Below are 12,002 nucleotides of genomic sequence, written 5' to 3'. Positions count from 1 at the left end.
AGTATAGCACTTGCCTTTCAAGTACCAAAGAGTAAAATTAAATCACAAATTTTTTTACAAAAATAAATAGATTAGAACACAAACACATAAGAGAGGTCCCAAGAATAATGTGAAGACACCAGAAGACAGCCATCTGCAAGTCCAGGTGAAAGGCCTCAGAAGAAACCAACTCACTGGCACCTGACACCAATAATTTAAACATACACTTAGAATAACCCTGTATGGCAGACACACTTTAATGTGTGTTCTGAATGATCAAATCTGGGAGTGGCCAATCTGAAGATTCATTTCTTGTCTATAATAAACATCTAAGCCCCCCGTCCTGTCCCATGAAACATGAGCTATACGGGAGATTGAGAGAGGCCCTGAGTTTTGGGTTAAATGAGGTTCCTAGATAGAGATCATTAGGGGAAGGATGTTAAGTGAAAATTCAATATAAACTGCATGACATTCGGAGGTGATTGTGTTTTCCTGTCCGGTTTGCTGCCACTGGGCCATGCGGTAATGTTGTTCAGCCTGCCACCACCGGACCATTGCTATAAGTAAGTTGGTTTTCCTGTCTAGCCTGCTGACACTCGACTCTCCTGTATCTAAGACCTGATAAAACCCCACGTCTCATTTACTGGCTCTGGGCCTCTTCTTAAGCCTCTTGAACCTGGTTCCTTCCCAGCCGAAGTCACTGGGGTTTGGCAAAATGCCACCTTGACACTGGCTTCTAGCTTCCAGAGTTGTAAGGGAATATATTTCTGTTTATGCCATCCAGGCTGCGATCGTTTATTATGGCAGCCGTAGCAAACTAATACAGAGGTTTCATATGCTATATCTACTTCAATCATAACCCTGTGTAGTAGATAATATCCTCATTTTACAGATTCAGAAGCTGGGGTTAGAAAAATTAGGCAAACTGGCTTGTATTTTTATAGTGTCCTAAATGCTAGAGATCTCGTTGAATCTTTAGGATCAGGGTTCAGACCAAGATGAGGCTGGTGAAGCACTTGTCTCAGGCTCAAAATTTAAGGGATGCCAAAATATTCATCAATAAAGATAAATGGGCCGGGTGTAGTGGCTCATGCCTGTAATCCCAACATTTTTGGAGGCAGAGGTGGGTCGATCACCTGAAATCAGGAGTTCAAGACGAGCCTGACCAACATGGTGAAACCCCATGTCTACCAAAAATACAAAAAAAAAAAAAAAAAAAAAAAGTTAGCTGGGCGTGGGGATGTATCCCTATAATCCCAGTTATGTGGGAGGCTAGAACAGGAGAATCACTTGTACCTGGGAGGCAGAGGTTGCAGTGAGTCAAAATCATCCCATTGCACCCCAGCCTGGGTGACAAGAGCAAAACCCCTTCTCAAAAACAAAACAAGACCAAAAGATAAATGGCTCAATGCAATATATTTTACTTTCAACTTATTTTGGGGGTAATTGTAGATTCACATGCAGTTATAAGAAACATTACACAGACCCTTCATGTACCCTATTCTCAGTTTCCCTGAAGGATAACATCTTCCAAAATTATAGTACAATATTATAGCAGAGTATTTTTTCCCCCCAGAGGAAACACTCAAACTTTATTACAGTAAGTACCCTCATCAAACAAAATAATTGTCTTCGCCCATTCTTAGTAAAAATGTAAGAAAATTCAACCAATTGATACATTTTTGTTATGTGTGTGTGCATGCAAATGTACAAAATATGACACATAAAGGAGAAATACTTCCTGAACTATATAAACTCTAGAAATTGCCCTTTGATACTGACATGTACTGGGGAACACCCTTTCCTTCAGCTGTCCTTTGGAGAGAATATATTCTCTTCAGATTCACAAGGGGGCATGGTTTCAAAGGCAAGAAAATCCCAGTATCATGCCTCTGCCCACTTCTCCCATCAGGGAGCTTGGAGATCTTTAACTTTCACGCACAGGCGAAGACATGGAAGCTGCTTTTCTTTCTCCTTTTTCTCTCTCTCTCTGCCTAAATAAATCACTTTCTGCAAAAATCTTTGGGATTCAATATTTACTTAAGAGCCCACTAAATCTGGCAAGGTCCTCTCCCCCGTTCTTGGGTGAGTGAGGGACCAAGGGCCTGGAAGAACATATAGCAGAGTATTAATCTTGATACAGTCAGATACAAAACATTTCCATCATCACAAAGACCCCTGGTGTTGTCCTTTTGTAGCCACACCCACTTTCCCCATCCCCACTCTCCCACCAACCTCTGAAAGGCACTAATCTGTTCTCTACTTCTATGATTTTGTCATTTCAAGATTGTGAAATAAATGAAACCATAGTAACTAAGCTTTTGGAATTTTTTTTCCATACAGCATAATTCTCCAGGCAGTCATCCAGGCTGTTGTGAGTCTCAGTGATTTGTTCCTTTTTATTGCTGAGCAGTGTTCCACGGTGTGCTGTATCACAGCTTGTTCAGCCATTTGCTCATTGAAGGATACCTAGATACTTTAGTTTGGGGCTTTTAAAAGTAAAGCTGCTATAAACATTGTATACAGGATGTTTTGTTTGGTTTGGTTTGTCAGAAGTTTTCGTTTCTATTTTTCTTTTTTAAAATTTTTTCCTAGCTTTATTGAGATATAATGGACAAATAATATGATGCAGGGCTATACGTCTTCATTTCTCTGGGATAAATACCCAAGTGCAATTGATGGGAGTTGAATGCTTAGTTTGTTGAGAAAGTACAAAAGTGTTTTGTAGAATGGCTATATCACTTTACTTTTCTACAAGCAATGTGTACGCAACCCAGTTTCATCACTTCCTCAGCAGCATTTTTAATTTTAGCCATTCTGACAAATTAAGGGATAGCTTATTGTGGTTTTAACTTGCACTTCCCTAATGGATAATGATGTTAAATAGCTTTTTGTATGCTCACTTGTCATCAATCTCTCCTCTTTAGTGAAATATCTGTTTATATCTTTTGTCTTGTTCTAATTGGATTTTTTGTTTCTTGCTTTAATGCTGAATTTTAAGAGTCTTTATTAGTCTACATACTAATCATTTGTCAGATTTATGACTTGCAAATATTTTCATCCTCTTAAAAGATCTTTTTATAAAGTTTTTAATTTTGATTAAGTACAGTTTATTAATATTTTTCTTTTATAGGCTGTGCTTTTGTGTTGGGTTTAAGAATTTCTGCCTATTGCTAAATCCCAAAGAGTTTCTTTTACATTTTCTTTTTTAAAAGTTTTATATATTTTCTGTTTCACATTTAAGTCTGTAATCCATTTTGAAGTAATGTTTGTATAAGATATGAGACAGGTTGAGATTAATTTTTTTTGTCAAGGATTTCCACTTTCTCTGAAAGGCTATGTTTCCTCCGTTAAATTATTTTTACATCTTGGTGAAAAATTAGTTGGTCATATTGTATGGGTCTATTTCGTGGTTCTTTAATCTGTTCCATTAATTTTTGGTTTTAGCCTTTTAATGTAGTGGATTGCACTAATTGACTTTTGAATATTGAACCAGACTTCCAGCCCTGGAATAAACCCCACTTGGTCATAGGGGTTTATAATAATTCCTATTATATGTTGCTGATTTATGTTTGTTGATATTAATTTTAAAAATTGTACTATCCATGAACTATTTTGATCTAAGGGTTTTTTGTTTGTTTTTATGCTGTTGTCAGATTAATGCTGGTTTAATAAATGGAAAATGTTCCTTTCTCTTCCATTCTCTGGGAAAAGCTCTTTTGAATTGGTGTTAATTTCTTTTTAAAAGTTCAGTAGAATTATTCAGTGAAATTATTTAAGCATGGAGATTGCTTTTTAGGGAATTTTAAAATTATAAGATCAATTTTTTAATGTTTATAGGGCTATTAAAATTTTCTATTTACATTTATTGAGTTGTATTGTTTTCTGACATACTTGTTCTTTTCATCTAAGTTGTTAAGTTTATATATGTAGAGCTATTTGTGATATTCCCTTATTATCATCCTAATGCCAACAAAATCTCTAATGACATCCCCTATTTCATTTCTGATTTTGATAATTTGTGTGTTTCTCTCTCTGTCTTTTTTTTTCTCACTCTCTCTCTCATCAGTCTTGCTAAAGGTGTTTGTGACTTTTATTGATATTTTCAAAGAGCCAGTTCTTTGTCTTATGACTTACTGTTTTTCTCTACTGCTTTTCTGTTTTAATTTTATTTATTTCTCTTTTTATTGGTATCGTTTCCTTCATTCTCCTTGTTTTTGATTATTTTGTTCTTCAGTTTTTAGATTCTTTTTTTTTTAATTGACTTTAGGTTCTAGGGTACATGAGCAGATCATGCAGGGTTGTTGCATAGGTACTTATATGGCAAGGTGGTTTGCTGCCTCCATCCCCCCATCACCTGTATCTGGTATTTCTTCCCATGTTATCCCTCCCCAACTCCCCATACCCCTCTGTCCCTCCCCTAGCCACCCCCCAACAGACCCAGGTGTGTGATGTTCCCCTGCCTGTGTCCATGCATTCTCATTGTTTAACACCCACCTATGAGTGAGAATATGCAGTGTTTGATTTTCTGTTCTTGTGCCAGTTAGCTGAGAATGGTGGTTTCCAGATTCATCTATGTCCCTACAAAGGACATGAACTCATCCTTTTTTATGGCTTCATAGTATTCCATGGTGTATATGTGCCACATTTTCCTTGTCCAGCCTATCATTGATGGGCATTTGGGTTGGTTCCAAGTCTTTGCTATTGTAAAAAGTGCCACAATGAACATACATGTGCATGTGTCTTTATAATAGAATGATTTATAACCCTTTGGGTATATACCCAGTAATGGGAGTGCTGGGTCAAGTGGAATTTCTATTTCTAGGTCCTTGAGGAATCGCCACACTGTCTTCCACAATGGTTGAACTAATTTACACACACTCCTACCAACAGCGTAAAAGTGTTCCTATTTCTCCACATCCTCTCCAGCATCTGTTGTCTCCAGAATTTTTAATGATTGCCATTCTAACTGGCATGAGATAGTATCTTAATGTGGTTTTGATTTGCATTTCTCTAATGACCAGTGATGATGAGCATTTTTTAATATGTTTGCTGGCCTCATCTATGTCTTATTTTGAAAAGTGTCTGTTCATATCCTTCACCCACTTTTGAATGGAGTTGTTTGTTTTTTCTTGTATATCTGTTTTAGTTCTTTGTAGATTCTGGATATTAGCCCTTTGTCAGATGGGTAGATTACAAAATTTTTTTTCCCATTCTGTTGGTTGCCATTTCACTCTAATGATGGTTTCTTTTGCTGTACAGAGCTGAATTTTAATTAGATCCCATTTGTCTATCTACAGTTTAGATATTATTCATTGATGGTGTTATTAGTTCTTTTCCACATTCTTACTGATTTTCTATTTAATTTTTCTATTATTAAAAGAAGAGTGTTAATGTCTCCAATTATAGCTGTAGTTTTTGTCTTTTTCTCCTTTTTTAGTTCTATCAGTTTTTACTTCACATGTTTTGCAATTTTGATGCTTGACACATACATATTTATATATCTTTTTGGTAAAATTACCCTTTTATTATGTAATGTCCCTCTCTGGTGATTTCCTCTCCTCTAAAGTCAAGTTTATTTGCATACTTTATACTTGTATCAAAATATCACATGTATGCCCAAAATATGTACAACTATTATGAATTCATAGTAATTTAAAGTTTTTTAATGAAAAATTAAATTTCAATTTATGTAATGTTAATATAGCTGCTTTTGCTTTATTTTATTAATGTTTGCCTGATATATCTTTTTGCATTCTTTTATTTTTAATCTGCATATGTCACTTTTGAAGTGATATTCTTGTAAACATCATAAAGTTTGGTTATATTTTCAATCCATTATGCCAATCTCTGTCTTATGATTGACATATTTATATCCCTTACATTTAATGTAGTTATTGTACCATTTTATTTCATTTTCTGTTTACTTTCTTTCTTTTTTTAATCTGTTTTGCTTTTCCTGCCATGTTGGGGGACCACTTTAACATTTTTTAGAATTCTATTTGGATCTGTTGAAAGGATTATTAGTATATCTCTAAGTGTAGCATTTTTTTTTTTTAGTGGTTGCTCTGAGTATCACCTTATTTAAATATAAATTATTGTAATCTATTGCTGTCTGTCTAAGTGACATACGGAAAGCCTATATTTCTTTAAGTCCTTCTACCCTTTCTTATATATCACATAGTTGGATTAAATATTTCCTCCTGTATGCATTTAGAATTACATATAGTGTTATAATTTTTGCTTCAATCATCAAAAATAATTTTAACAATGACAGAGGAGAAACCTATAATATTTACCTATACATTTTTCAACTGTGTTCTTTCTCCCTTCCTGATTTTCTATGATTTCTCATTCTATTATTTCCATTCTGTTTGAGGAGTTTCTTATAGACATTTCTTATGATAAGTGTACTGGCAACAAATTATTTTGGTTTTCTTCTATTTGAGAATGTATTGACTTCCCCCTTATTACTGAATAATATTTTGGCTGTCTATTGAATTCTGGCTTGAGAGTTCTTTTCCTTTAGGACTTGAAAAATACTGTGCCACTTTTTTCTGGACTCGATGTTTTCTAATGAGAAACCCTGTTGTCATTGAAATTGTTTTCTCCCATATGTAAGGTATCATTTACTTTGACTGCTTTAAGATTTTATTTTGTCTTTATATTTCACAGCATTTGCTATGATGCGTTCTCAGTGGATTTCTTTTAGTTTACTCTTTTTAGAGTACATTCAGCTTTTTGAATTTGTAGGTTTATGTGTTGTGCCAAGTTAGGGATGTTTTCAGTCATTTCTTCAAGTTCTTTCAAGCCTCTTTCTTTCTCCTCTTCTTTTAAGAATTGTAAAACATGCAAAAAGTCCATGAAGTACTGTCCATTTTAAAATTTAGTTTATTTACTCTCTGTTGTTCATATGGGCAATCTCTAGTATTCTACCTTCCAGTTTACTGATTCTTTATTTGTTCACTTTATTCTGCTCTTGAGACTAAATAAACACTGAGCTTTCCTTTTGGTTATTGCAGTTTTCAGTTCTAAAATTCAGTCAAATTTTAGTTCTGAAATTTCCACTTGGTAATTCTGCATATCTTTATTTATTTATTTATTTATTTTTTTGCTGAGACTTTCTACTTTTTTGCTGAGGCTTTTAAATATTTTTATTGGCATGTTTGTAATTATGCACGGAATCATTTTATAATGGCTGCTTTAAAATTATGGTCAGAATTTTAACACCTCTGTCATCTAGATATTAGCGTACACTGGTGTATTTTTATACACATTGAGGTCTTTCTGTTTCTTAGTATGATAAGAGGTGTTACCCTGGATAGCTTGGATTATGCTATGGGATTCTGAATCTTACTTACATCTTCTGTTTTAACTGGCTTTGCTTGATACCACTGCAGCAAGAGAAGGGAGAATGCTGTCTCATTGCTGTTAATTGTAGGTAGAAGTCAAGGTTTCTTACTAGTGTACCTTTGACATTGGAGATTGAAAGCACTTTTTGTTACTGCTGATGAAGAGTATAGTGGTTTATCATGTGGGATCTACTGATCCCATATTTTTTGATGATTCATTACTGTTGGGCAATAGTAAAAGCCTGACTTCTTTAGATCTGTTTTGACATTGCCCCAGAAAGAGAAGAGAGAAAAATTTTGTTACTGCCAGTAGGGAATGGGAATTCAGGTTTCCACTGTGGTCTTCAATGACACTATCACAGGATGAGGCTCAATGCCAGTCAGGGTGAATAAAAATCTTTGCTTTGGGCCCAGCTGCCATTTAAGAAGCTTAGGAAACATCACTCTATCCCAACAACAAATAAAAAACCGAACAAACTGAAAAATACTAAATTCCAGCTCACCCTCACCATCCTATTCCACCTATGAAGAGTAGGAGAAGTTACTGAGAAACACTTGTGAACTACACAGCCCAGAGACATAGGCTCACTAAATGACTGAGACCTAATTTTAAAATTGTAGAATGATTACCAGCACTCAGCCTTTACCACCACATTAACAAAGGTCTATTTACTACATTTTCTTTTACTGAGTATCATACCCAACTATCAAGAATAAATCACAAGGCATACTAAAAGGCAAAAGCAAACATAGTTTAAAGAGACAGCACAAGCATCAGACCACACTTGGATATGGCAAAGATGTTGAAGTTATCAGACCAGAAATTTAAAGCAATTCATTAATATGATAAGAACTTTAATAAATATAACAATATGCAAGGACAGATAGGAAATGTAATCAGAAAGATGGAAATTCTAAAATAGAAAAGAAATACTTGGGATCAAAAATACTATAAAAAATAAATAATATCTTTAATGTGTTTATTAGTGGACTGTACACGGCTGAGAAAAAATCTCTGAACTTTGAAATATCTCAATAGAAACTTCCAAAACTGAAAGGCAAAGAGATAAAAGACACATATACACCAGAAAAATCTTATAATGTCCAAGAACTGTGTGAAACAACTGTAAAAGGTATAACATTACCAGAGAAAAAATAAATAAAGAAAGAAAGAGAGAGAGAGAGAGAGAGATGCAATATTTGAGGCAATGATGACTGATAATTTTCTCAAATTAGTTGCAAATACCAAATAACAAATCCACAAGGTTCAGAAAACATCCGTCAGGATGAATGCCAAAAATAACTAAACCTTGGCATATTATATTCAGGTTACAGAAAATAAAAGATAAAGAAAAAATCTTGTAAGAAAACTGAGACTAAAAAATAAATTTAAAATATCTTACCTAAAATGAAGCAACAATAAGAAATACATTTGACTTCTACTCAAAAGTGGTAAAAGCAAGAAGATGGACAAATTCTTTAAAATGTTCAAAAAAAAAAAAAAAAAAAAAAACCACCAACCTAGAATTCTGTACCCTGAAAAAATTAACCTTAAAAAGTGAAGGAAATATAAAGACAGCTTTGGAAAACAAAAATTGGAGGAATTTGTTGTCAATACACCTTTCTTGCAAGAAATTTTAAAATATGTTCTTTAGAGGAGGAAAATTATATAAGCCAAAAGCTTAGACCTACATAAAAAACTCCAGAGTAGCAATAAGTAAAGGTAAAATATGAAATTTATTTTTCTTATTGTTATTTGATCTATTTTTTGCCACTCTTCTCCTGGAACTCATTCTTAATTGATCTGACAGATAATAGGTTCCTTCAAAATTATAATAGTGCATTTGAATACACACACACACACACACACACACACACACACACATGCACACACACACACACATAGAATTCTATATGCTTATGTATAAATGAAATGACTACAAACAATGACACAAGGGACAGGAGGAAAGAATTAAAATTATTTTGTTATTTTAAGATAGTTTCACTACCCATAAAGTTGTGTAATATTTGAGAGTAGACATGGATTACTTGTAAATGTGTATTGCACATTCCAGGACAATCATAGACAAAGTAAAAGATGGCCAGGTGTGATGGCTCACACCTGTAATACTAGCACTTTGGGAGGCCAAGGCAGGCAGATTGCCTGAGCTCAGGCATTCAAGACCACCCTGGGGGCAACATGGTGAAACCCTGTCTCTATTAAAATATGAGAAATTAGCCAAGCTTCATGGTCATGGTCCATGTCTGTAATTGCAGCTATTCAGAAGTCTGAGGCAGGAGAATTCCTTAAACCTGGGAGGTGAAGGTTGTAGTGAGCTGAGATTGCACTGCTGCATTCCAGCATGGACTACAGAACAAGACTCTGCCTCAAATAAATAAATAAATACAATAAAAAATGAAATATAATGTTTATAAGAAAGGGAGAAAATAAATTATATGAAATGTCCAACTGAAACCACTGAAGGTAGAAAAAGTAGAAGACAAAAATAGAAACAAATAACAAGGTCAGCAAATAGAAACAGTAACAAATATGATAGATATTAATCAAACTGTATCAATAATTACTTTAAACATAAATGATTTAAATACAACAATTAAAGACACAGATTTCAGAGTGGACAGAAAAACAAGACTCAATGATGTCATATATAAGAAATCTTTAAATATAAAGACTCAGGTAGATTAAGGGATGAAGAAACATGCTAATAAAGGAAATTATAAATAGTAAATCGCTATATTAATTTCAAACAGCAGAATGTAGAGAAAGGAAAGTAATTTTAGTAAAGAGGGGGTTTCACTGTATTGGTCAGGACTCCCAAAGTGCTGAGATTACAGGCATGAGCCACTGTGCCCAACCCTCTCTCTTTTAGTTAACCCAGTTATCTCTTTATCAGAGATAAAGAGAAGCTTTACTTAATGATACAGGGTTTAATTCTCTGAGAAGACATAATAATCGCTAAGGTTTATGTACCCAGCAATTGTGCATCAAGATGTATAAAACAAATACTAATAGAACAAGGAGAAACTGATAAATTCACTCTTGGAGGCGTTAACATCCCTCTATCAGAAATGAACAGACCCAGTGGGCAGAAAGTCACTAAGACAATAGTTGAACTCAACAGTACCATCAATCAAATGCATATAATTGACCTATAGACTACTTCACCCAACAGCAGCAGAATATACATTCTTTTCAAGCACACATGGAACAGTCACCAAAGTAGATCACACTCCTGTCCATAAAACACACATTAACACATTTTAAAGAATAGAAATCAAGCAATGTCTACTTTCAGACCACAACATAATTAAATTAAAAACCAATCACAGAAAGACAGCTGGGAAATCTTGAAATAAATGGAGATTAAACAACACATATTTCAATAACACACAAGTCAAAGGAAAAATCTCAAGACACATAAAAATATTTTGGGCCAGGCGCAGTGGCTCAAGCCTGTAATCCCAGCACTTTGGGAGGCCGAGGCGGGTGGATCACGAGGTCGAGAGATCAAGACCATCCTGGTCAACATGGTGAAACCCCGTCTCTACTAAAAATACAAAAATTAGCTGGGCATGGTGGCGCGTGCCTGTAATCCCAGCTACTCAGGAGGCTGAGGCAGGAGAATTGCCTGAACCCAGGAGGCGGAGGTTGCGGTGAGCCGAGATCACGCCATTGCACTCCAGCCTGGGTAACGAGTGAAACTCCGTCTCAAAAAAAAAAAAAAATATTTTGAACTAAATGAAAATGAAAATATATCTTATCAAAATTTATGAGATTCAGTAAAAGCAGTGATTAGATGGAAATTTATAACATTGCATACATATATTAGGAAAAAGAAACATCTAAAATAAATAATCTAAGCTTCTATTTTAACTAAGAAAAAATAGCAAGTGAAATCCAAAGTAAAAATAAAGAATAGAAATTAGAGCAAAAATCAATGAATTGAAAACAGGCAACCAATATGAAAATCAACAAAGATAACTGTTGTCTTTTGTTTTTGGTTTTCTCTTAAAGGCCAATACAATCAATAAACCTTTAACTGGGTTAACTAAAAGAGAGAGGGTTGGGCACAGTGGCTCAAGCCTGTAATCTCAGCACTTTGGGAAGCCTGACCAATATGGTGAAACCCCCTCTCTACTAAAATTACAACCATTAGCTGAGCATGGTGGAACATGCCTGTAGTTCCAGCTACTCTGGAGGCTGAGGCAGGAGAATCGCTTGAACCCAGGAGGCGGAGGTTGCAGTGAGCCAAGATCAGGCCATTGCACTCTTTTGGGAGACAGAGAGAGACTCTGTCTCAAAAAAAAAAAAGAGAGAGAGAGAGAGGACATAAATTACTAATGTGAAAAATAAAAATGGGGGCATCATTACAGATACCATGGACATAAAAGGAAAAATAAATAAATACTGTGAACAACTATATTCCCCAAAAAATTATAACTTAAATGAAATGGATCAATTTCTTGAAAGACACAATCTTCCAAAGTTCACACATGAGAAATTAGACAATCACAATAGGCCTATATTTATTACATAAATTAAATCAGTAATTAATAACCTTCCAAAAGAGAAAGCAACAGACACAGATGGGTTCACTGGTGAATTCTACCAAACATTCAATAAAGAAATTGTACCAATTATCTCCAATT

Source organism: Saimiri boliviensis, chromosome 13 (genome assembly GCF_048565385.1).
Source record: "Saimiri boliviensis isolate mSaiBol1 chromosome 13, mSaiBol1.pri, whole genome shotgun sequence".
In the NCBI taxonomy this organism is placed as follows: Eukaryota; Metazoa; Chordata; class Mammalia; order Primates; family Cebidae; genus Saimiri; species Saimiri boliviensis.
The sequence above is the reverse complement of the archived record's forward strand: the minus strand, read 5'-3'. Positions refer to the sequence as shown.